The sequence below is a fragment of the Ochotona princeps genome, chromosome 1, assembly GCF_030435755.1.
Source record: "Ochotona princeps isolate mOchPri1 chromosome 1, mOchPri1.hap1, whole genome shotgun sequence".
Classification (NCBI taxonomy): domain Eukaryota; kingdom Metazoa; phylum Chordata; class Mammalia; order Lagomorpha; family Ochotonidae; genus Ochotona; species Ochotona princeps.
Genome location: NC_080832.1, coordinates 128,116,078 through 128,143,913, shown reverse-complemented (window position 1 = coordinate 128,143,913; position 27,836 = coordinate 128,116,078). Strand labels below are relative to the sequence as shown.

The window sequence follows — 27,836 nt, the reverse complement described above, 5'->3', positions numbered from 1 at the left end:
GGTTAAAGCATGCATAATTACAACCTTGATGGGTAAGAAATCTCAGTTTACCTTCCCTTTCATTGATTTAGTGAAATACTCTACTTAATAATGAGGGAAAGACAGCAATGAGGGAAAAGCCAAGCAGGGCAGGACATATTTGGTGCCAAATGGCCCGGGCCTCTCCCTGTGGCTCTGGCCCAGCCCAATACATAGGCTGTCCACAGGAGCCAGGCAGCCCAGAGTGGGGCTGATACACTGCTCAGTCCACATGGTCAGGTGACCCAGTGTGATGATTTCGCAGCCCTGTGGAAATGGTTTTGAGTGACAAAGACACCAATCAGGCAGTTTCCTCAGGACTCCATGAACTACAGGGAAAGCCATTCAGTAGTCCACAAAACTGTTTAAGGAAGATACCAGGGAGGTGGAAAATGAGGAAGACAAAAATAATTTTATAAGAGTGGGCTTCCACTGTGGTTGGTGTCATCCTTACAACTGTTGACTCCCACTGAGATCTTCTCATATAACATTCTCAGATACTTCGTAATGAATTGAAGCAAGTCACATTTACTTATTTGTAGCATGATTCATGAGAAATGTTTTTATCATTATTATTTTTATTATCTAAGCTTGACAAATACAGACATCAAGATGTAACGTTGTGTTGGCCAATGTCGCCCCTTGGGAAAACAGCATGGCTGGAATGAGGGCCCAGGCGGTCTGCAGCCTGCAGTTTTATCTGGTAGGATTTCTCAGCCCCTGTATCATATGGTGCTACCATAATTACATTTAATCACGTTCCTACTACCAGACATACATACATATATATATACACACACACACACACACACACATAGATATTTTTAAACTAGAGTAGTATAACGTCACATACATGTTTAATGAATGCTTTCTTATTAAATATCTTTTGATTCTTTTTAGGAAAACGAAGAGAGATATTTTCCACTGGAACATTATTCCTCTCCAGTGATTTCATAGTTGCCTAAAAATACTTGGCCAAGAAGGAAGAACTTAGAACTCCCAAGGGCCCTTCCAGTCCTTCTTGTTCTAGCATTATTTGTCCAATGTTAAAATCTGGTTAAGTTTCAAGTATGCTACTGTACAAAAGAAAGGTCTTTCAAAAACAAGGTAGTTAACAAATAAAACCTCTCCATCTAAAAAACTAAATAGAAACAACACATGGAGACATCATTTCTCATAGTCAACTGGCAAAAATACTTTGTTTTTAAAAATTTCCAGTACTGGAAAATTGGGTGAAAGTGGCTATATTCCTATATTACCTCTGGAAAAACACAAGCAGACTTTATTGACAAATAACTTGGCAACAAGTGCTAAGTCTTAGAATCAGAACACTTTTAAATTCAGCAAATTTATTGCTAACAAGTTGTCCCAAGGAAGTCATTACTAATGAGAATACTGATATAGAGCTATTAGAATTCTTTGTAACACAAAGCAGAAAACCATTTAAATAACTCACATCCAATAAGAGGGGATCAACTAAATGAACCAAATAAATTCTAAAATATCTGTTTAGTGTCAGACTTCATAACCTTTAAAAACTATGTGTAGGAAAATGCCTGTTGCTATGAAATGATGTTAATTGTTTCATTAAGAGGAACAAAAGGTTTCTGGAAAGTACACACAATTGCATCGCCTAACACCATTGGATGGTTCTCCACCTGCATTAACATCGTGAGAATTACCCTTATCGGGTTTTGTCATTCACTGTAATCACAATCTACCAATAAATGCAAGTTACTCTTTTTTTCTACAAAAAAAGCAAGAGTTTCATTTTGATAAGGAAAATGAAGAAGAAGGCAGAAGCCATGGAATACATGAAGTTATAAATATACAGTATGGTATGTATACACCTCCACCAGTATCTTGAGGACTTGCCAACAAAATGATAAATGTTTCCAATTTTGGAACTAATTACCTGTACCATGCGCTTTCATCACAATGGAGAACCATATGCAGTTGGTCTCTTCTTAGTAGATGCCCGCACAGGATTCTGCTTGAACATAAAGGGTGGCAGTAGGATGTGTCAGATGCCTAGACCTGAGGTCACAAAAAAACACAACAAAAATCCCACTTAGTTGGGCAACCTCTCTGGCCTCCATTAAAACATGATATTAATGATCTCTCTCTCTCTCTCTCTCTCTCTCTCTCTCTCACACACACACACACACACACACACACACAGAGTTCTCAAATCAGAATATAAACAATTCAAAAGCACAGACAGAGCAGGCTCCCATCCACAAGATGAATGAGTTCTGCCCAGGGTTTGCTCCTGCCCCATTAAGACCATCACCATTGGGCCTGGCACCGTGGCCTAGTGGCTAAAGTTCTCGCCTTGCACGCGCCGGGATCCCATATGGGCGCCAGTTCTAATCCTGGCAGCTCCACTTTCCATCCAGCTCCCTGCTTGTGGCCTGGGAAAGCAGTCCAGGACGGCCCAAAGCTTTGGGACCCTGTACCCGTGTGGGAGACCTGGAAGAGGTTCCTGGCTCCTGGCTTCGGATAGGAACAGCACTGGCCATTGTGGTCACTTGGGGAGTGAATCATCGGACGGAAGATCTTCCTCTGTGTCTCTCCTCCTCTCTGTATATCTGACTTTCCAATAAAAATAAATAAATCTTTTTTTTTTTTTTTTAACGGGATGAAAGAATTTATTGTCTGGTTGCTTTCCTGCTGGACTGTGTTCAGGAGCCATCCTTCCACATCATCCTCTCTCCAGGTTCTTGTAACAGCTTTCACTTCTGTTTTTATGTCTGAGCTCATAACAGACACTCTTTTTATTATTATTATTATTATTATTATTATTATTAATTATTTTGCATTATGTGACAGTTTCATAGGCTCTGGGAATCCCTCCCCACGCCCCTCCCCCCTGGTGGATTCCTCCACCTTGATGTAGTATTACAGTTAAAATTCAATCAAGATTGAAAAAAAAGGCCATCACCATCAAAAGCATCCTGTGCTGGGCATTTGGCCTAATGAGTAAACCGCCCCTTGGGACTCCCACAATCTGGATTGTAGTGTTCAAGTCTCGACTTTATTCCCAATTTCAGCTTCTCGTTAAGGGAAACCCAGGGAAGCAACAGGTGGGTCATGGCTCAAGTAACTGGGTGCCTGCTCTGTCCAGGTGCTTCCCAGGCTGTTGAAAGCATGAGTGAATGGTCCGAGCTTGGCTTTTGAAGCTAAACACACCTCTGCACTGAACACTTCAGTAAAACAGTGTTAACAGAACTACCCACAATTCATCACTAACATTGATTCAACATTGATCACAACCCAGGCATTGTGCTAAGGGCTTCCTACAAATGACTCCACCCCATGGCACCCTAGGAGAAAGCTAATAATCATTACTACTTCTGTATTATGAATGGAAATATGCGTGATATGTACCACCGAGAGATGCCAAAGACAGTACGTAAGGCAATGTGGTTCAGACAGCCCAGGCTTGTAATTCCAGCACTGTATCTTCTTTCTACAGTAATCTTATCAAGACTTCTGTAGTCATTATTAGAAAGTTAACTATCAGACCCAACCATCTCTCTCTTCCCCAGAGTTAACAAGCCATTCACGTGTTAACATCTTTAACGTTTTCTGGATTTCACTGTCTCATAATTCCCGAGCTCAACTAATATAAACAGGTATGTATGTATTTTAATCGAGGGTAGATTGGTAGGTATTCTAGCAAACCAAAAACTGCTGGGTAGGAGTGGTGTTTGATCTAGTAGGTAAGACTCCCTAGAGATGCTCGTATGCCAGATCAGAACACCAGGGTCTGAAACCAAGTTCTGAAGACCTGATGCTCATGCAGCCTCTGGGCGGCGGCAGTGATGTCATGAGACTGGGTTCCTTTCACCCACATGGCAGAGGTGGATTGAATTAGAGACTGCTGGCTTTGGCACCCCTGTGGGCATTTTGGGGCGTGAACCAACAAATGGAAACACTCTTTGCCTGCCTCTCACTGCTTCTCTGCCTCTCAAACAACCTTTTACATTTTTAAGTGCCCGGCAATTCCAAATCCACATATGAAAACATTAAGTGAAAATCTACAACACAAACCCTACCTAAATGGCTGCATTTCATTAGAAGGCGGGTAATAAAAATGAAAAAGCCATATGTGAGCATAGAAATGAAGATCTGGAAATAAAGAGCACAATTTTGGTCTCTGAAACACAGCGTTGAAAACTTCACCATGCTTTCCTCTTTACAACTTCTACAAACTACAGATCTATGAGTCCCATAATTCTCTTTGATTATGTACATGTACAAGGGCACTTTAAAAATTCTGGTAAATGAGATTAAAAGATAAGTTTATTTTGGTGCCCCAAATTTTGAAATCCATACACAGATCTTCTCTCACATATCCTACATGAATATCCACTGTATAAATGGATTTTACCTTGTTTGGTACCAAAGGAAGCTTTACTACCCAACTGGCCATTGATGTTTTCTACCTCAGCTCTTGCTTAAAAAGCGCTGCAATGAGTCTCCTTTAACCTTCACATGGTCTTGGGCCAGTTGGTCCAGTCCCTGGCTTAGCTCTAGCTTTTCCAGCTTCATTCCAATTCCTCAGGAGCACCTGCCTCTCGGAAGGCTTGGGCCTTTGCAAAGACTCTCTGACTCCTTGCTAAGTTTTGTCTTTGCAAATGACCTGTCCATTTCATCCAAGGGTCTGCTTTCCTCCTTCAGCTCTCAGTTCAGTCATCTCCTTGTGTGCCTCCTGCTCAGATAGGGCCTCCTCCTCCTCCTCCTCCGACTACTACATGCATGGCATCCACCTTGTCTTTCAAATTCCACATTTTCAAAGTTGCTCTGTTGCTTTTTTTTCCCAGTGGAGTCACAAAAAATCAGAAAGGTAGAACCATGCATACTCTTGCATTATCTTCAGAACTAAACACATGAGTGGTGCTCAGTAGAAACCTGCTGAATGAATACGGATGTGAGAGGATGGTGAGGCAGACAGACATGCCTTAGACATGATGACTTCATTACTGTTCACTGAATTAATTAGTGGGTGGTGTTTTCTTAGACACATGGACTGTAACACCTGCATTCGCTAGAGTAGCCTAGAAGGCTTCCCGTGGCCTGACCCCAGTCACCCATTGCACTTGAACATCAACAGTTCTGTTGCACCCTCTCTAAACCCTTGCCCCTTCTGTCCCTTCTCCATCTCATTTTCTCCAGCTTGCTCATGCCTGACAGCTACGGCTGCTTTTCTGCGACAATGCTGATAGCGCCTCACAAGTTGATGTCTTCTCCCATTTTCCTAAATGCCCTTGTACCTATCCCTATAACAGCAGCGAACATATTTTCCTGGATTTGTTTCTTAAACAAATTCATCTCCTTCACCGCATCATAAACTCCATAAGGGCAAGGGGGTCCCCTCATTACACCATCTACAGAGCTTAGTACGGTAGCCTGGTGCATACATTATCAACCAATAAATATTTGTTGGATGAGCAAAAAGGAAAGACTTCAAAACTGAATTAAAAGTAAGTTAACTTTGGTGCAAAAATTTTAGAATATATCATGCATTATTCATTCCTAATATGCATTTTCATGAACTTTTGGAAGTCTCTTCATCCGCATGCACTCCAAAATCTTCTTGTACAAAGTAAACTTATCTTTTAAAAAGAATAAAAATTCCCACAAACTTTTTGAAGTTCCCTTATAGTCACCAAACATACATAGATCATGAGTGCAAAGTTCCATGATTGAGCATTGGACATGTTATGAGGGATTAGCACGGTAGCACAGCCAGTTAAGCTGCCACGTAAAGACACAGGCTCCCACCTGAGCCAGGTTCAAATGCCAGCTACTCTACTTCTGATACAGCTCCCAGCTAGTGCACCTGGGAAAGCAGCAGAAGATGGCCTATGTACTTGGGCCCCTGAACCCACATGAGGACCTGGGCAGAGTTCCAGGCTCCTGGATTCAGCCAGCTGCGGTTCTTTGGGAAGACCTCCCCTGCCCCTCTCTCATCCTGCCTTTTAAGTAAATAAAACAGAGCTTTTAAAAATATATACCATGTGACATAATGATTATGAATCCATCTGCAAAATGGATATTACAGAGTAGTTATAAAACTTAAGATCCAAAAGTAAAATATTCAGCACATTCTATAAAATATTATATATATATATACATATATGAATTTATGTATGTATAATTAACTTTAGTGTTAGGACAACCGAGCTGAATTGTAATTCATGCTTCTAATTTAACAGTTTCATTTGACAACATTTTGTCTATTGAAACATGAATTAGCATCCCTTTTCAAGGCCCTAGCAGAGGCAAGAAAGAGGCTCGGAAGGAAAAGGAGACTCTTACTCATCCCAGCTGAAGGACAGCCGATGGCTTCAGGGATCCGCACTGTATGGAGAAACAAAAGCGCTTACAAAAAAGAAGGATTTCTGTACCAACATACCTAGAAAGATTATGACAGAACAGATGAACACTGTCCTTCAAGTGCCATACACACTTAGGTGTGATGACTCAAAACACCGTGAGTTCTTTCTTGGCGAAAAAGAAAACCATGAGATGAAGATGCGTTTTCGTCCACCCCTTAGAGTTTCTGGCAGAGTGACGGGGGCTTCATAAATTAAAATGAAGGCTATGTCTAGTGAGAATGCCATAAAACATTTGAATTAGCAACCAACACAGTTACGTGTCATCTATTTAACGCTATCCTGATCTGCAATTGTTGAAAATGTGTGAAACATGACTACGTAAAGAAGAAAAGACAAGGTTATTCTGCAATAGTATTTTCAGGAGAAAAAAAAAATGCAAGGATGAATTATTCACAAATGCTCCCAGAATTTAGTTGAGCAGAATGAAATGAAAATGAGTTATTCTACAAAGCAAACATATAATTCTGTTCAAATTACTTTTTTTCTTTGGGCTATGGCCCAGGTGTACATCATGTACGTTAAAGTGTTTGGGATAGTATGTGCCGTGGAATTATAAGGTACCACCATTAGCATATTTTTGAGATTTCTATTCTCAATTCACCTTTCTCCTTGTGACAAGTGACATTATGCAAAGCAAGTGAGAGCCTGAAGGGCCTTGATCTTATTCTCAGTGGTATTAAGAGGTATAGGGGAAAATATGATTAAGATATTAACTTCCCTTTTACCTTGAGAATATTAAACTGCTTAACTGCTTTACATTATACTGCTCTTCACTGGCCACAATAGGGCCAGTTTAACAGAGTGAATGCATTGTTCTCTGTAGCATCATGATAATCCAATGGAAGGGGAAAAGAAGACAGAGTTAGTGAAAAAAGTCTTAATGGGGCAGTTACTTGGTGCAACAATTTCACTTTCAGGATGCTTTGTAGATGTGACATAATGTAGTGTGCTCCACCCTGAGGCGTGCTGCCTTGAACCTGGAATGCCCACCATTCAGTGTGGCTGTCGGCGTTTGTGACACACTTCCACACAAGCTGGATGCTCCATGCTGGGTAACGGTCTGTCTCCCTCTTGGCAATGGGAGCCCCGATTGGGTCTCTGTATTTTCTGTAACAACTCGCGCTGTTTTTTGCACAGAACTCATCTCAGTACATAATGGTTCGATGTGTCAGTGAATACAAATATGTTGCCAGTAAAAGGGCACTGGAGTATGATTTAAAGTCAACACATGCAGTAATTTTTTTTCCTATTTCCAGGTATATCCGCAATACAGAAAGATGCTGACAATATCTGCAAATACAGACATGCTGTACATTTTTGCATCTGATGAATCAACCCAAAGTCCTGAATTACATGACGGTCCTGGTGTTTTGTTAGGTATCACCTCTGTACACTCAATGATTGTGAGTCAGCAAGAGTCAGCCTCTTCCCCCCTCCCCAGGCCTGTCACATGTAAGTCCGACCAGCCAGACACAAGTAAGAGGATGACAGAGTGTTGTAGAGGGTGATTCTGCACCTACACTGACCAGCTATGTCTAGACAAGGATCTGGAATAGCCGAGAACTTCACGACCCCTAGAAGCAGTTCATAATTTTCTTCCCAAATGGGCCAATTTCTCACATACTTTGAACTGCTGGTTCCAAAGCCAATGGCATCATCATGCAATTCATGGCTCACCCCAGAGGCCACAAGATACTCAGGAACGGTCCAGGGACAGTGAGAGGACATGTTTCTCTTAGCAGCCTGCCAGCAAGACAGTCTACATTCATGAGTGTTAGTCACTGGCATAGTGAGTACAGTTTTCCAAGATGTCACCCCGCCTTAGGGGATGCATTTTCTTTTTTCCATGCTCCAAGATGCTTTGGGCTTTCCATGGGAAAGCTAAATAAGTGGCTCCAGTGATCATCTAACTGCATCCATGCAGTTATTATCCGCCTCACGCTCTAACCGCTTCCCCCAGTAGACTCCAGGGATTTCACAATCACAGACACACCTTCCAGACACTCCTGCGTGATCTCAAGGCACCAGGAAAAGAGACAATGGCATGAAATTGCTAGAGAATGGAGGCAGTCAACACAACAGGCAATTTATGCCACCATATTGAAATAAACAGGAGCCAGCATTGTGGCACGGGGTAAAGCTGTTGCCTGTGTCACCAACATCCCATGTGGGTGCCAGTGTCAGTCCTGGCTACTCCACTTCCAATCCAGCACCTTGCCAACATGCCTAGGAAGGCAGTACAAGATGCCTCCAGGGTTTGGGACTCTGCTGCCTACTTGAGAAATCTGGAAGAAGCTTCTGGATTCAGTCTGATCCAGCCTTGGCCACGGCAGCCATCTGGAAAGTAAACCAGCAGGTAGAAGAGCTGTGCATCTCTGATTTCCCCTCTCTGACTCTTTCAAATGAAATGTTTAAAAACTTTCTTTTTTTATTTTTTAAGATTTATTTTTATTTTTATTACAAAGTCAGATATACAGAGAGGAGGAGAGACACAGAGGAAGATCTTCCGTCCGATGATTCACTCCCCAAGTGGCGCAACAGCCAGAGCTGAGCCAACCCGAAGCCAGGAGCCTCTTCCAGGTCTCCCACATGGGTGCAGGGTCCCAAGGCAGTGGGCCGTCCTCGACTGCTTTCCCAGGCCACAAGCAGGGAGCTGGATGGGAAGTGGAGCTGCCGGGATTAGAACTGGCGCCCATATGGGATCCCGGTGCGTGCAAGGCGAGAACTTTAGCCACTAGGCCATGCTGCCAGGCCCTAAAAACTTTCAAAAATGAATTTTTAAAGATTTGTACTTGTTTGAAAGGCCAACATCAGCAAGAGAAGAGACAGAGGCACACAAAGAGGGATCCCCCGTCTGCTGGTTCACACCCCAAAAGACCACAACAGTCAGGTCACTGCCAGGCTGAATCCAGGAGCCCAGAACTCCACCCAGAGGACCTATGTGTGTGACAAGGACCCCTTCCCATGTGCGTTAGCAGGGAGCTGCATGGAACGACGGACAGCTCGGACTGCCTGCTGGTCCACTCCCACAATGGCCACAGAGGCTGGAGTGGGTACAAGATGAAGTCAGGAGTCTAGAACCCTCACCAGGTGTCTCCTACATGGGCGCCAAGGGCCCAAGCATTTGGGTCACCTTTGTTGCTTTCCCAGCGGCATTAGCAGGCAGTGAGATCAAAAGCAGAGCGGCTAGCACTTGAAACACAGACATAATATGAGACGTTCATTTGCAAGCAGCTACTCAACTCACTGGGTCCCCGCCGGGCCCCAGAAAAACTGAACATTGACAGAAAGCAAATGCAGCAAATCGACACCTATAGGTGCCTGGTTAAGTCCCTGTTTGAGTGCGAGGCTGACTGTGGGTAAAGCCGTTGGACTCTCCCTGCATCCTCAAAGTATTGCAGTTAAAGCAGGGCTCGCGTTAAATCATGCTGGCCGTGCCTTCTCTTTCAGTAGCTCATCCCTAGCCCTTCCTGATACGACCAGGCCTAAGCCCTGTCCTGCTCTGGGCACTGCTGTTTATTTTCTACACACAACATGGCCAACAAAGCAACTGATTTCTGATCGCAGTACCTGGTGCTGGACACCTGCAAATGGCATGGGGAAACCACTTCTGACCTCAGGGGGTACAAGAGCTCTGAAGAAGCGCAGACAAATGAAAACCACTTCATGTTTTAATTGTTTTAAAAGTTTTTACTGGAAATGCAGATACACAGAGAGAAGGAGATAGAGGAAGATCTTCCATCCGATGATTCACCCCCAAGCGGCCACAACGGCTAGAGCTGAGTTGATCCAAAGCCAGGAGCCAGGAGCTTCCTTCAGGTCTCTCATACAGGTGCAGGGTCCCAAGGCTTTGGCCATCTTCCACTGCTTTCCCAGGTCACAAGCAGGGAGCTGGATGGGAAGTGGAGCAGCTGGGAAATAAATCGGTGCCCATATGGGATGCCAGTGGATGCAAGGCGAGGATTTAGCCACTAGCTAAAACCACATTTTAAAGCAGTCCTTGATGATTCCGCTATGTGAAGCTCTTGCTGAAATAGTGCCTTTCCACAACTATAGAGCTCTTTGATTTTAAAGACTCTGTATTCCAATGCTAAGTTACAGGGGAAAAAAGTGTCTGGTGCTCCACTGTAAGAGCTTAATGAGGGACGAATTAGTCCTCCAGCCTGTGCCCCTTACATTCCTGTTGCAAAGGAGGCCGGAACCCTCGTCCTACCCAAAACATTTCTCTTATGGAGACTGGATCAGATATTCCAGCAGCATTTGTCAAAGGTGCCAAGGCAAGACTGGATCTTCATCCAGGACAAGGCCGCCCACAGGAAGCACAAGAAAGCTAAACATTTATTAAAGGAGCTGTTCCAACAAGCTGGAGGACCCACCCACACCTTCATCTCGGCAGCTCCCTCCCCTCCCGGACTGTACCAGGATGGCCTCCCTACTTCCGGCTTGGCCACAGCACTTGCCTGCAGGATGTGAGGAAGAAGGAGGGGCCAGGCTGGCTTGCTACTACAGGCACCCCACCTGCTGGGTGCCAATCACCAGCGCTGGAGTGGCACCAGTCTCCAGGACAGGAGCCCATGGTTGCTCTGTGCCTGCCAGTAGCTGGATTTTTTTTCTCCTTACAAGAAACCAGGTGAACAAATTAGAGGTTACAAACACCTCTAGTGCAAGAAGAAAAATTCGTTTAGGCTTTGTAAGGGACCTCGGTTAGCACAAGAGCACGTAACGACAGCAGACACTCCCAACATGGTCACCTTGGTCCCTCAGCCCCTGCTGGCCATGTACAGATCGCACTTTTTTCTGGTCCAAGCGTGGCAGCAATGCCCATCCAGCAAAATGTTGTCTCAACTTGAGGAGTGCCACACATGACGGATAAAATGGTGAATATTCAACAAGCAACATAAGTCGGGAGAAGCATACTTCCTCAATACAACACTGCCAAAGGCACACCGAGGGAAGAAGGGTGGAAGGAATATAGCTGAGTTCCCAGCACAGGTTCAAGCTTTAAAGCTGTCCTTGAATGTGTGCTGGGAGAGCACACATCTCTGGCAAGACACAGCAAAGAGAAGCAGCTGAGTTCTCACTGTACTGGAAATGGAAGTTTCCAGGAGGTTACCATAAAGACAGCTTTCATGCGTACTGCGTAGCTTGTCACACCTTGAAGACTCTGGCTGCTAACGTGGCATAGTTTTAAGATCCTGGCCCTTCTACAACTCCCTGACACCTGAAACACCATGATTAAAGTCTTTCCTGTTGTTGAAAGCATCCCGAGGGAGGGAAGAGACAGAGAATTTCAGAATAATATGCTCCCTTGGAAGTAGGATATCCAGGTAACTATTACCTATCTATCTTTCTATGTTTTCACTCAAACTAAGTATCAGAGCGGGTATTTAACCTAGCAATTAAGGCACCCACAGCTACACTGCAGGGGCTAGCACCAGCTCTGGATTTTACCTTCTTGGCAATGCAGACAACGGAAGGAGGTAATGGTGGCTCAAGTCACTGGGTTCCTGCCAGCACACAGGAGATCTGAATTGAGCTCCCAGCTCTTGGACCCAGCCCCAGCCCAGCCTAGCCCAGCCCTTAGCCCTGTGGGAATTTGAAAAGGAAAGCAGCAGAGATCTAATAGCTTTCCGTCTTTCCACCTCCCAAAATACAAGTGGAAAGTAAGGCAAAAGTTGAGTGTTGATTCCATCTACACCGCTTTCCAAATCTGTAACTTCGGGAAAATAGTGACTGCTGTGACTGGCCCTTGAGTTCATGAGCTATGCAATGAGTCACTGACATGTGTCTTGGCAGGCTGGTGCAAAACTATGGTTTGATCATGCAAAGACCAATGTGTGGCCCACACCAGGCCCGCGGCAGTCACTCTGACACCAGATTTCCTCTACTCCCCTGCGGACTAGGTCCTAACAGCAGAACAAGCAAGGATGATGTGAGTCTGCTGGCTGCCACGTGTGGAAATAATGAGATCAGCTAAGTGGGAAGCAGGGCAATGGGACACAGGGCCTTCAGCCACAAACATAGCCAGGCCAGTCCTGCTTCCAAGCACTTGGTGGTTTCAGGCGTGCACTTATTTGCAGTCCAGAAGGCCCAGCCAGGCTACAATACAGAAACTGGCCCTCGAAAGGCCTTGCCTCTCTCTTTTCTAGGCTTTCTCCTGCTCGGTGTCCAGTGGAGACAGGTTCCAGGGGTGACAGGTTCCTCTGTGCAGGTGTGCTCCAGGAATCCCTGCAGGGAGTGGGAGCAGACATGGCACAGTGGCACAGCCACGGCAAGGCAGCTCCCGACTTCATGGTGCCTAATTGGAGCCCTGATGTGGAGACCTTCCTTCCGATACGCACGAATTGGCTGCGTGCCCAGCAGTGTAGCCAAGGCTGTGTCTTCCTGTGCTACGCATCAGCACCTGCACACTTGGGTTTCATCTTTTACCTGGCTGGGTCGGAAGGGCCAGCCATCTTGACTGCCCAAGGCTTGAAGCAAGCAGTCCTCCTGACGGCTCCACCCAATGAGCTACAGAGAACAACAGTGGTAGGGCTCCCCAGCAGGCTGTTGTAAAAACACACCTTTAGCTCACCTGTAAAAAGACCTTTGAAATGGAAAATGTCCCTAGCCTGAAGAGAAATCCTCCAAAGATTTCCCGCCATCATTACTGCACATTTAAAGGAAGCTCAACCTGCATGAACCGGAAGGTGATAACTCTTTTTATTAATGAACAGCACAGCCGTGATGACGAAGGGCACTGTCATTTAGAAATCTCACTATGTGTAGACACTGACCCTTGTGCCTCTCCTAGAACCCTCTGTGGAGCCCCAGTTATGGGTAGGATACAATGTGGTGCCCACTAACCAGACAATGTTTACTGCCATCCTGTTACTCCAGTGTGATTAGACATGTTCACTCTTGGGACATTTCAAGATACACACTGGAGACATGGAAATCCTGTATGTGGTTTGTTGTGTCTCTCTCCCTGCTGAAGTGAATAGGTGGTGATTATTTTGTATTCAGTGACTGAGATGAATAACCCTGGACGGCTCATGTTGTACATCATCTCTCCCAAGTTTAAGATGCCAGCTGACATTTTCCCAGCCGCCTGACATTCCCTCCTTCCTTCCTATGCTGAGCTGAGAGCAGGAAGAGTGTGATAGAATTCTGTTACTATCTACAGAGCTGGCACTGTGGTGTAGCAGGGAAAGTTGCTGCCTGCGATGCCAGTATCCCATAGGTGTGCTGGTCGGTGCCTCAGCTGTTCCACTTCGGTACAGGTCTCTGCTAATGCAGCTGGGGAAAAAAGATAGCCCAAGTACTTGGGCCCTTGCACCCACATAGGAAACCTGGGTGAAGCTTCAGGCTCCTGGCTTTGGCCTGTCCCATTACTAAGCTGTTGTAGCTGTCTGGGGGGTAACCAGAAGATGGAAGATGTCTCTCTCTCTCTCTCTCTCTCTGGGATTTTCAAAATAAAGAAATCTTTAAAAAAAGAACCCATCTATGCAAAACCACAGATAAATAAAAGCCTCCTACAACGCTACCCCAAGCCAAAGGAAATGAGTTTAGAGTGTACACATTTACTGATTATCTCCCATTAATACAGATAATTAAAAGTTGACTGGATAATAAAATTAAACAGGCACAACTTTTTGAAAATTTCTCCCTTGTGTTAGCTATGCAAGAACACTGACTGAATGTTCAACGCTAATCAAATTCATCTCTTCTTAAGAGCAGTGTATAATAAATGGGTAGCCTAAAAGGAATGCTTTGAACAAAATCCTTCACTATTGTCTGATTATTCTAAATTTAAAACTGCAACAAAGGGAAGGATTATTCTTCTTAAGGTTCAAGATTCATGAGGATTTGGTAATGAGATTCCTTTAGGAGAGCAAATTAAAAAATAGCTATCTACAAGCTGCCAGTATTTTATGTCTGTATAGTGTTTTTAAATCAAAGTCACCATTCATTCAACAACAAATGCTTGTTTGGAATAAATGAATGAAAGAAAAAAGCCTCAAAATGCTTTACAAGTTTAATCACCTGTAAGTTATAAATCAGACAGCGACTTCAAACATCCCAACACCACAAGCTGGGACGAGTTCAGTGTCAGCTCTCACACCTGTAGCCAGGGCCAGGAAGTCACATCTTTCGATTCTGCTGGAGCCTGTATCCAGCCTGACGTGGAATGTACCTTATGCAGGTCCGGTGAGGTAACACGAAGGAAGCCAAAGCCAGGCTTGTTCCCGAGATTACAGAGTGAGTTAATAGCAAAAAAAAAATCCCCCATCAAAATGTGAAAATGGAAAATGAAATTCTTGATATTTAAGTATGCTCACATCTTCAAATGATTCATGCAACCCTTGGGTCTACTCCAATACGAACAACAGCATGAGCGCGTGCAGGACACTGGGTAAGAGTGGGGCACAGCCTTCCCCAGGGCTTTAAGTGTGTTCTTCCAACAGCACTGTTCATTACCTCTCTTTTTCTGTTCCCGTAATCCAACACTGTGTAAAACAGCATGCCAGACAGAGGCGTAAATTCTATGGACTTCAGGAACTCAGAGGAGACACCAGTGGGAGCTCTGTGAGTGGGACCTATATTGCAAGTAGAAGAGTCCCCTGTATATCAGGTGAAGGATTCTCAAATCATGAATCTTAAAGGTTTTCAACATACGTTCCAAGAGACTTAAGGGAACTAATATTGCTCCTGGGCTAAGTTTCTAAGTTTCCACTTATGTTAAGTCCACTTTAGCATATTTCTTTTTTTTGGCTCAGAGAAAAGCAAAGCCTATAGAATCCTTACCCTTTTGCTATGCCCCGTTAGGCCCCAGGGGTCTCTGATCTGTAATTTTTCTCCTACCGCTGCCTTGCCAAGGTTAACACCAGGGAAAAGTCATTTTGTTTCAGTCTGAATACACTTTCTCCATTGTTTTCTTCCTAAAAGAGATTGGCACTTTATAGCTTTTCATTTTCAAATTGAAGCATCAAAAGCTTTGACTCTCTTTAAATCCCAGTTGCAGCCAACATTATTATGAATGGTGGAAACCAGCGGAGGCAATTCCTCTTCCTTTCCCTACCTTATGTTGCTGCGAGATGGACTCACCAGAAAAGATAGACATGCTCTAAACTCTTCGACTGCATTCCTGTACCGCCCAGCCCAGAGCCGACCATGGCTCAGTTACCCACTTAGGTAAATGGAAATGAACACAGTGTCACCGTGAGAGTAAGATGTCCAGTGGCGGGCTCAGAACAAGCTTAATGACCACTCGCAGAGCACAGGTGCCGGTGGCAGATGGGGCTGCCCCAAATTGAATAGCCACCTCTACAAAGGCCTGGCAGGCACCTCCAATCACAGACCCTGGAGCTACATGCAAGAAACTGACCCTCTTGTTGGTTACCATTCTGCTTGTCCCTGATGCTTGCCCTGAGTGAGGTATAGGGCGGGGGGTGCCTTTCCCTTTCCTCATCTTTCTTCTCCCATACCCCCAAGCCAGGAAACACCCCTTCCCTTACCCTCATATCCCTGGGCCACCTCCTCTTCCCAGTGCCAACCCTGCACCATTTAATAACACGAGCACTTTGTAGGGACTTTTGACAATCCCTCCATCGAGTTTCCATAGCCTTCATCTTCTACAGCAAAAACCTCATTTAAAATGAATCACAAGAAACAGTCGAGAACGGGTGAATGAACTATGTAGCGAGCATTATCACGCTTGAGGCTCCTCAAACATCACTGGAAGGTGAGGCAGGTGGATGGGGCAGAGCCCCTGGGGGACTGGGAAGTGAAGAGAAAGAGGCAGGCGATTTGGGGAGGGAGCAGGACGAGGAGGAGAGCACTCGGGCAGGGTCCACTAAGGCACTGGCCAAGCCGTAGCAGGTGACCTCCTGGTCACAGTGAGCAGGTGCTTGAGGGCCGGCCAGAACTCAAGTCCCATCAGTTGCTTGCAGGTCTTGCCAGGTGGGGCTCAGGAGAAACAACCTCCTCCAGAGGTTCAAGTCTGGGCCAACGGAGGCTACGTGGAATCAGTGTCCTGGCCTGGTCCTCCCAACGGATGTGGTCAGGTAAAGAGGAGTTGGGTAAAGGATTTTTTCCCCCAGATCTGATCACAAGGAGCAGATGCTAAGCACTTCTCAAGAACCCAACAGGAGGAGACAAAGGATGGAGGAATGAATCAAGCAAACTAATGCTTTACACCTGGGCTTTGGAAGGAGGAAATAGGGCAGACTGTTAGAGATGACCAGGACATTGATGCCTTATGGATATGAACTACTTAACTTGCAAAATGTATGAAAGATTAAGAGAAAGTATTTAAACACCAAAGATAGATTTCAGAAAATAAATCAAGAGCCAGCACTGTGGCACAGTGAGCTAAGCTGCTGCCGACAACACCAGCATCCCATACAGAAATGCTGATTTGAGTCATGGCAGCTCTGCTTCCAAGCCAGTTCCATCAACACTCCTGGAAAGCAGAAGCAGATGGCCCAAACGCTTGTGTCCATGCCCACTCAAGTGAGAGACCTGGATGGAGCTCAGGATTCCTGGCTTCGGGCTGCACAAGGTCCAATCATTATGACCATTGCAGAGTGAATCAACAGATAGAAGATCTCTCTCTCTCTGCTTCTTGTTCATTCTAGCTCTCTCTCCTTCCCCCTCTATTACTCTGCCTTTCAAATACATTTTTTAAAAATTCAAGGAACAAGAAATAATAAAATATTTTTTGCATGTAAAAGTCATACAAATTATAGTCATACTCATGAGCCCTTACAATGAAGTATGTGATGAACTATGTGTCCAATTAGTTCATTTGTGTAGTTATATTTTATGGCAATACTCAGATCGGTTTTATATCCTCAGGCTACTGAATTTGTGATGCACAGATCTGCAGAACTTGGGTGATCTTTTTACTCAGCGTCTTTTATTTCATCAATGTAGAAACCAGGAGGGAATGACTTGCCCAAGGACCCTGGGAACGAGTTTCCAGAAGGCCTGTGCAGATGGCAGGGCTGTTCATGACCTTGGACAGAGCTGGAACTCCTCTTAAAATGCTCTGCACTCAGACTGCACTGCACACACAAGCCCTTCTCCCCTATTTTGCAAGCCCATCTGCTTGCAATTCAGAATAATTCTAGGAGAATGAGAAAGTAGTATGATGCTTAAGAAGGGGTAAGCCCAGTGTACAAATGCAGGAGCTCTCATGGGGGCAACTTTGGGATGATATAGTATTTAGAAGAACATATGGTCTATCTCAGTAAGGAAATCAATGGGACAAGCCAAGTGGGATGTGAAAGCAAAATGAGTGAACACGTCCAGAATGAGCTCCAGCCTGAGCTGCACAGAACAGGACAAGTTCTAGAAATTTTCCAAGTCTCTAGTCTCTTAGCCACACAATACCCATAATACTGATGCTTAAAGACTTGTGAGATCACACAGAGAGGGTACGTCAAAAAGTCTGGGGGAAACTGAATTCGAAGGATAAAAGGCAGGTGTTTGACCTAGCAGTGAAGTATTAAAGATAATCATTCCCACAGCACATTATCTGATACTGATATATGTTTTCTGGGACATTCTGAAATTTTTACTTTTATTTGGAAGCGAGAGAAATACATAAAGAAAAGCAGAGAGAGAGAGAGAGAGAGAGAGAGCTTTCAGCTCCTTCAGGGCTAAGCCAGGCCAAAGCTGGGAAGCAGGAACTCAACCAGATTGCCTGCCATCATCTTCTGCCTCCAGCATGCATTTTAGCAGGAAGCTATAACTGAAAGCAGAGCCAGAACTCAAACCCAGTCACTGCTATGTAATGTATGAGAGTCCCACACAGCAGTTTTACTGTTAGGCCAAATGCCCTCTCCTCTATGAACTTTGTGAATACCTCTGGTGTATCAAGAACACAGAACATTGCACATAGGCTCAATCAATAAACAGTACTTCTTTACAAATGTCTCCTTAAAGAGCGTTGCTAAGGAAGCATCTCCTTTGAAATGTAATGATAGTGATGTTCCCAAGATCAATCAGAAGGTACCAACCGATAACCTCAAAAAGCAAGGCCCAACCAATGCGTGCTATTTGTATGTGTGAATTCAACACAGAAAGTCAGTATCTAAGGTGGGAAATTCAGCTGTGGATAACAGCTACACCTGTTTCTATGGGACATGTCAAAACTCAACAAAACAGCCCTTCTGCCACAGGCAGCCTTGGGCTGTCCTTTGCAACCTCCTCTTGCTTTGCATCAAACGTGAAGTAGAATGCACAGATGCTTCATGTCAATTCCCAATCTGCTCCTTAGTCCTCAGTGATGACCCATTACTCAATTTTCACATTCAAACTCTCCAAGCAATTGACTACAGATGGTAATATGGTCAGCCACAGGACCACAGCTCATAGATCTTTTTAGACATCGCTGAGCCGTTCTGAGATGCCCAAGGTCTCAGAGGAGAAGAAAGTTGCCCAGGGCTGTCCTTCAACCCATGAGCAAACTACAGGATTCCAGACTCGGGTGCTTATGCCACCTCCTTCAGACACACATATCATTTTGTCAGTCAATGACAGATTAAAATTTCATGGTGCTAAAAACACCTCTCCAGGAGAGGCAGCTCTGTGCAGACTGTGAGAGCAGAAGACACTGCTTTTGTCTATAGACGCTAGAACTGTCACAGGCTGCTTCACACAGCCATCCTGCCACCTCTGTTCTAGAACAATCTATGACATGGATGTTCTGGCAAATAAGCAGCGAAGTTCTACCCGTCTGTTCTACCCGCCCCCCGACCCTCCACACACACATCTTTATTCTATTCCCCTTTGTTGACAATTGCAATGGACCAGTGAGAGGAGAGGAAAAAGTCAGTAAATAAAGCTTTTCAGGGTTTATTAAGACTGTGACCCACCCTCTGCCGAAGTACACTTGACTTCTGTTTTGTTGTTTCTCACTGCATTGTATTCGGCTGTGGAAGGACTTGTTTTTTCACTCTTATTCAAAAACATGCGACACCGTGGTTCGTTGTTCCCTTAAAATGTATGTCATTCTTGCTCTCCATAGGAGGAGCAGGCCTCCTCAAGGATTGCTGGGGCTCCTGGGGGAGGCAAGCATCCTCTTAAATAACCAGAACCCAGCTACAAATGCTACCAGAAAACGTGCAAACAGGGAACCACACCTTCGCTCCGCACCATAAACATTATTGCACGCTAAGTGGCTGGCTGCCCCGTGGGGGTACCTCTGTCTTTACATGGATCAGGCAGCACGCCCTGGCACCACTGCCAGGCACAACATACAACAGCCAGATGCATCCGACCCCACAGGTGCAAGCCATGCTCTTATAAACTAGGTGTTCAGTTTCTGTGACAATAGGCCAGAATCTGGTAGAAGTTCCTACTTCCATAAAACTCAAACTTTTCTCCTTTGTTCTGTAAATCTACTCTGTCTTCAGAGAACATCATTGGTCTGGACAGCAGACTGAAACAAACACAAAGATAAGGGAACATCTATAGGAGCACAGAGGGGACATCGGGCCTTTTCAACATCAGCACATTTCGTTAGAGAGACGATGCAAAGCAGGGCACGAAGAAACAGGAACCTGAAAGTGACTGGTCATTCTGCTTCTTGAAAGGGTGGTGTGGCCCTGAATTGGAGGTACGAACGCTGGAAGTGAGGGCTGGAGAGGAAACCCAATGGTCTTTGGGTTCCACTCATGAATGCTCGGGAGAAGCAAGCATAAGGACACCATGCCCAAGGCAGCCACACACGACATGGGCCACATTCCTACAATGCAAGGTCCTAGCAACAGCCGAGTCCAGACCTTGGCACAAGGAGACAGGATTGAAGCCAGAGTGAGGGGGAAATCTCAGAATTCCAACTGTGCCTCTGTCTGATGGCTTCACACTCTGTCAAGCTGAAATCATACCCCAAAGAGCCCGAGCAAGATTGCTCATGGCCCTGGTGCCCCACCTATTCTGTATAATTGCTGAACACCTACCTGGCTTAGCACATTTCAAAAAACCCTTTGAGACCAAGAGAATGGTCTAGCCTTTTTCTGAAGGGTTAGGGCTCACCGCAGAACCAACTCCAGGCTACCCCAACCTGAACATCATTCAATAATGGGTTAACCAAAATCAGGCAACATCAGGCCTACAAGGACTACCAGAATTAACAATAAGTTTTGGACAAGATTTGATTCATACCTTCCAAGAAAAACAGAAGGAAGAAATAACCCACACTCAGGCATGAATAAGCGAATGAAAACCAAAAAAGAAATGGATTTTCTACCCAATGACTATAATCCAAAACTATATTCGACTTCATGAAGAGGAAAAAGAGTCTTTTGAAAAATCAGATGAACAAGATGAAGAACACACTTGACCAACTATCCCAAAACACAGAGGAAAAACATGAAAAGGATTTTAACAAGGTAGCTCAGAGTGGATACAGATGACAAAGTTCACACATCTATAGTTATGAAGGACTCATGTCAAAACAAATGCTAGAGCTATTAAAGATGTAAGAAAACTTTGCTAAGCAAACTTCCAAAACTAAAAAAAAAAAAAAACAAAAAAACAAAAAAAACTACTCTAGTCAAACTGCCATACACAGGTACACACACATACACATGAATTAGTACATTCATGGACAGAAAAAATAAAGCAAAAATACAGCTCTAACAATATTTCAAAAATAATCAAGTTCTCTATTGAGGTTTGAGAACTCCTCAAAAATATAAAAAGTCATTCTTGGATCAATGAGACAATCATGCATTCTCTAAAGACATCATCTGAAGCAGCTTCAGTCAATTGAAACTTCAATTAAAAAAAGGGAAAAAAACCTAAGAAAAGTCGTTGTGCTTTAACATAAAAAAGGACATGAATTAGATAATTCTTATCATTTATACAATATTTGAAAATAATCATAAGCTGGAACAAAAATGTCTACATATCTATATCGACGTGTTAATTTTCACTTTACACAGGGAAGCAGTATGGGTAATAAGCTTTCTGTGACTGTTCACGCAGGAATGTAGGTCACATTTAGTCAAACTTGAGAAGACAACTAGAAGATTAAATGTAATGTACTTGTATAATGTGACTATCACTAGGGAATAAAGCATATCACACAAAATGGAAAATGATGGAAATGTCAAGGGCTCAGAAAAGCAGAAAGTAGAGAAAGATGACAAGAATCAGAACGGGCACATCCACACAGAGGAGAGGTATCTTTTTTGAGAAGCCAAAGAGCCTCAGATGGAGTCATAAATTAAGGATGACCCTGTGCTAGCTGCAAGAAGCCCCGAAGAGCTGAAAGCAAAAAGACTGAGGCAAAAGCAACACCTGGAAACTCTGTTTTCAAGGGACAATGACAGTGTTCCTGTGCAATCAGAAATTACAAAAGTCTTACATAGGCATGAACTTTGTAAATGACAGTGGGGCACGGTCCATAGAAAACTAAGCATTTTATGTGCCAGGAGAGCACCGTCTGCAAACACGCATGGGGAAAGTAGGCAGAAGAGGAGAGACATGCAGTAGTGGCATTAAAATTGACCCCGTTGTTTTTAGACTTTGGAGAAGTTGAGTCCATGGGACTGGGAGGGTAACGAAAACCTAGAGAAGCAAGAGCGAGTGCCAATGGCGGCTGACCTGATGCCTGGATAAACCGGACAATCAGAGCACGTGGCTTCCAGCCGGAAGTTTATAACAGGACTTAATCCTGCAGAGAGAATGTGTTTTGTGTAGTTGTAGTGATGCGACTGCACACTGAGATACTAAAGATCATGAAGACATTGTATAAGAAATCTAGGATTGGGCCCGGTGCGGTGGCCTAGTGGCTAAAAGTCCTCACCTTGAACGAGCCAGGATCCCATATAGGCGCCGGTTCTAATCCCGGCTGCTCCACTTTCCATCCAGCTCCCTGCTTGTGTCCTGGGAAGGCAGTTGAGGACGGCCCAAAGCCTTGGGACCCTCATCCGTGTGGGAGACCTGGCGGAAGTTCCTGGCTTCTGGTTTCAGATTGGCGCAGCACCGGCCATTGTGGTCCTTTGGGGAGTGAATCATTAGATGGAAGATCTTCCTCCCTGTCTTTCCTCTTCTCTGTATATCTGACTTTGCAATAAAAATAAACAAATCTTAAAAAAAAAAAAACCTAGAATTATGGGCCAATACCTGATACACTCTCAGCAACAAGAAAAAAGTTTGGTTGTAGAACAATCGATACAAGAAATGAAAAAAGAGAAAATAAAGATAAGAAAAAGAAGGTAAAACATTCAAAATAACAACAGAAACACATTCAACATTTTAAATAAACGAGGCCTCAAAAGTTCATCCCTACAATTACAGATGTACTGCTCACATATCACTTGTTTCAAACAACAGAAAGCAAATGCAAATTAAAAAGTGAGATAAAGTCAAAAACATGGAAAGACCTCTTAAAGAATATGTACTGCTTGATTCCATGTTCATAAAATTTAAAATGTGGAAATGCCAGGTTTTCCAAGAAAACCAAAAATGGCCTTTACAATAAATTCCAGGCTTTTGGCACCATGATGAAGACGCTGCTTCCGGCTCTCACATCCCATATCAGCGTGCCTGGACTAAAGCCCCGCCTCCCCCCAACCCCATTTTCTGCTCATGAGCAGCCTGGAAGGCAGCAGCAGATAGCTAAGGTAGTCAGGTTCCCCCACTCATGCCCAAGACGCAGATGGAGTTCCTGGCTCAGGCTTCGGTGTGGTTCACCCCTGGCTGCAGTGGGAACTGGCAGAATGAACCAGCAGATTGGCTGTATAACCTGTCTCCCTTCCAAAATAATAATTTTAAAGAAAACCAGAAAGTGAAAGATAAAGTCAAAGTTCTGATTAGAAAAGTTAGTGCAGAAGGATAACCACAGGAAGGGAGGGGGCTTCCTACCGGAATAGCCTCAAAGCAGATCAAACCCAGAAATTTGGGGGTTGTGCAATTTCAACGCTTCCAGGAGTGACCAGTTTCTATGATACATAAATGACGTTTTGTAATTCACAGCATCACTGGTTTAATGGAAAACAATTATCACTATTAAAGGTGCTGAAAAGACATTTTCTAAAAATGTGGCAAAGGGGATTGCCAATTAGAGCACAAAGGCAATGCACTTGCCACAGGTAAAGCTAGCTCTGCCGAAAGCAATATAACATTACAAGCGAAAAACAAACATCAATAATTAAATTCAGAAATAAATCAAATGTATCTATTCTCCCCTTACTACTGAACATATATATTTCATATTCGTAAATATTATGTAATACAGTAAAATGTAGGTGACAATCTCATCATTACTGGAAATATTATTGTCTATTTAGAATATCTAAGGGAATTAGCCAAAAGTTTCTAGAACTTAGTGAGCTCATTAAAGATGGATAGTGATCTAATGATATTCATAAACAGAGTTCTTAAAACCCAGCAATCAACATCTGACCATCTAAGGGAAATTTTCAAAAGTCAAGTATACAATTGAAATTAACACTATAAAATCTGCAAGGAAGCTTTCAGAAAAACAAAAAAGCTCCAATCACATACATTTGTGTGTAGACAAAGCAATGTGCCTGAATCAGAAGCTTCAAGAACATGAGCCAAGCCTTTCATTGTTTTCAAATGAATTCCCTCCATCTATGAGAGTGGAAGTTCATTTTGGTAAGATATTTTCAAACCTGAAAATTATCGTATGTCCATGTAGAAGCATAAATGAATAGGTTAAAATAGCATAAAATTCTGTTTCCATTTGGAAACAGAAAATCAGATGCAAGAATCTCCTTATGTTAAAAGCTATTAAAATGGTAGAATCAAAACTAAAGTAGAACAACTCAAAGGTTAAGTAAATGGAATTTAAAGCTCAGGAATACACTCCATTTCATCAAAGGATTCAGTGTATGGTGACCGCGGCATTTCCCCTTGGTGAAGAAGGGTATTAAGTAAATGGTGTGAGAAAAAGCGATTCAACATTTGGCAAAAGTTCATGGTATTCTCATTTCTGAGATCACACACCAAAATACACTCTAAACTATGACATCATAGAAGAACTACAAGGAACGCCACACAGTCTGAGGCCGGTGAGGAAGAGGCTTGCCCAGGTATGAAAGCAAAAATAAATAACTATTCATTTGTTTATACATTTTGAAGATTTGTACATCAAAATCACTATGAATAAAAATCTAAAGAACTATATCAAGGTAGGAAGAATACATAGAACATCACTGACAGAGTTAATATTCTTAATCAAAAATAATATATATAATTAGGTGAGCAAAAGATACACTTCTTAGCACTAAAATAAACCAAGCACATGAATAATCAGTTTTTAAAAAGAAATACAAAAAAACCCCCAAAACTAGAGAACCCTAATGAAAATAATGGGGCCTCACTCAAAATCATACCAATAACAAAGCAGATCAGGACAAGACATACTTTTTAATGTATCCAACAACTTTGAGTCCAGATGATTATCTTAAGAAATGACTCGAGAGGTTTGAAAAAGATAACACTTCCAAGGGATTGTGGCCCACCTCTACAAACAACAGCCGACGACGTGGAGTCTGGGCAGGTAGACTGTTGATGCCTGCAGTGCTTAGAAGACCCAGCAACCTCAACAGCCTGTAAGTATGAGCAGCAAGCAGCGTGGGCTTGCAAATGGCCCTCACAACAGGAGAACAAGGCGGCTTACACCATCCTCCCGAGCTGCGCTGCAGGTGCCCCTGACTGCTGATGCTCATCGGCAGGTGACACATCCTTACTTCCAGGTGGTCAACGAATAGACACCATCTCTGTGACCAGGCAAACCACAGTATATACAGCAGGCCCCACAGGCCAACTGCTCAGGTTCACATGACTGCGGTCACTCCACACTGCCAACAAGGACAGACTGCTTATCTCCTCTGATGATCAACTTTCTCATAGGTCAAATGGGGCTAATCACGGTGACGAGGCTGCTGGGTGACTGTGGGGATGGAATTTTACAATGACAGTGAAGCACGCAGTACCGGGGCTGACCTCTCACAAGAACCTGGACTTCCTTCCATGTCTAAGGAAAGGAAGGAGTCCTCAAAAGCTACAGTTGCAGAACATGAAGAGTTCAGATTCATTCTCCCGATGCATGCGCGCACGTATACGTGATCCTGAGACATTTGGAAACAGGTACTGCTCATTCTTGACAGACACCGTTTTGGCTCCATCAGTAGTCAGCCCAGGTCACAAAGAGGTGGTTTTGATGAAAGAAGCCACAAGAACCAAGGGAATGCAGGCAGCTGATCATCCGCTGGCCAACACGGGATCCCAGAAGAGGCACATGGCCTCTACAGCAAAGAAGGCTTATTGCCAGCCAAGCAAGATGCTGTGGGGTGTAGCAGGAGCCGGTGTGGCAAGGGAGGTTGGTTTTCAGATGCCACCCACTACACCATCAGCCCGCATGCTCCCATGCAGGGCCCTGGTCAGGGAATCATCTGAGAACTTTCTCTGGGTGCCCTTCCCAGATCGGAGGTTGTACACTCCAGAGGGACAAAAACAAGGAGGGAGCAACTGAGGCTTCTCATCTTTTCCTTTTAACTTCAAAACCAGCTCCCATATTCTGAAACCATGAAACACAAGAAATGGGGGGAAAAAAATAAATAAATAAAGCATCTCAGGCATGCGGGGTGCTTTCCACATCCGCATTACTGCAGTTAAAAGTGACAAATGAGAACAGATGATAAAGCAAGGCAGGGTCGGGAACCCAGGGTCATCGATGCCATGAGAGATGGCGCAATGACACATGCTGTTAGGAGATATGTAGCTCTGTGGGTTATCTGGGAAGCCTTCCTACTTGGGGCTCTCTGTGTTTCCACCAGACCCACCCCCCTCCTCTCTCTCTGAACCTAGAAAATGACACTACCTAGGGTCCAAAGTGAGATGGAAAGATCAAACCAAAACGGAGAGAAAACTTTTGCATAAGCAAAAAAAAGTTGGCCTAAAAGGGGGCACAACCACGTACGTTACAGGCATGAGACAAGTGATAGTCTAACAGGCTGGAAAAGACAAGTGCTGTGGGCGCAAAAAGCTCCCATCACAATCACAGGCACAGACAGGCAGAAAAGAGTGGCAGCTGAGACACCAGGCTTCCATGTCGGCTACTGTGGCTTTGAACTCCCAGTCCCCGTTGACTTTAAGTTCAGCCTGGAGCAAGGAGTGTAGCCCAGCAGAAACTCCATTGAAACCAGTAATAGTATTATGAGAGTTTTTGGGCTAATTCAATCATTCATTCCCTCATCACATAATTTCTTTCTTTTTAAAGATTCACTTTTATTTTTTTCACTAGAAACACAGATATACAGAGAGAAGGTAAGACAGAGAGAAAGACCCTCCATCTGCCGATCCACTCCCCAAGAAGCCGCAATGGCTGGAGTCAAGCCAATCTGAAACCAGGAACCTTCTCCAGGTCTCCTGTACAGGTGCAGAGTCCCAGGGTTCTGGGCCATCCTCCACCATTTTCCCAAGGCATGAGCAGGGAGCTGGACAGGAAACAGAACAGCTGGGCTATGAACCAGTGCCGATATGGGATCCCGGCAGATGCAAGGCGAGGACCTTAGCCACTAGGCCATCACACTGGGCCCCCTCAGCACATAATTTCCAAGCTGCTAGATGTACCAGGTCCACTTGCAAACACTGGAGATAATGCAAGTACAAGAAGCAGGCACTGACTCTGCTTGTGTTGGCTGTCCCTCCCAAACATTATTGGAAGCAAAGGGACAAACCAGAGTACGTAAGCACAAGAAGGAAAACATGAAGTGAGTGAAGAGGATGAAAATGGGTCTTGGCGCGGTGGCCTAGCAGTTAAAGTCCTCGCCTTGAACACGCTGGGATCCCATATGGGCGCTGGTTCTAATCCCAGCAGCTCCACTTCCCATCCAGCTCCCTTCTTGTGGCCTGGGAAGTCAGCCAACACGGCCCAGAGCCTTGGGACCCTGCATCCGTGTGGGAGACCTGAAGGAAGCTCCTGGCTCCTGACTTCGGATTGGCGCAGAACCAGCTGTTGCAGCCACTTGGGGAGTGAATCATCGGATGGAAGATCTTGCTCTCTGTCTCTCCTCCTCTCTGTATATATTATTTTGTAATAAAATAAAAATAAAAATAAAAATAAATAAATCTTAAAAAAAAAAGAGGATGAAAATTGATGGCAATGTTATTTTGGACTCTAAAATTCTAGAGTGAGGCAGACACTGAGGCAGGTGCATGTGTCCGTTAAACAGGAGATTTCTAAGCAGCTTAGCTCAGGGCTCACAGAAGCAGGTACTCGGGTGCAGGGGACAATGATGGCGGCGGTGCTGGTGGCAGCATCCTCACCGTGATAACCAAGCACACGAGTACAAGGGATGGGGAAGCAGGTATAGCTCACAAGAACTGAAGTACTGAAGTGACAAAATTAATATTGAACCTAGGAAGTACTGATTAGGATCT

General features: G+C 44.3%; 1 long non-coding RNA gene across 1 annotated transcript in view; it reads right to left on the bottom strand.

The window, feature by feature from the left end:
- The window catches only part of LOC131480991 (uncharacterized), a 293,554-nt gene that overhangs the window by 125,382 nt on the left and 140,336 nt on the right, over window positions 1–27,836 (bottom strand). The window contains exon 4 of the long non-coding RNA XR_009245954.1: window positions 1,934–2,055. This is a non-coding gene — a long non-coding RNA (uncharacterized LOC131480991). The remainder of the gene's footprint in view (window positions 1–1,933; window positions 2,056–27,836) is intronic.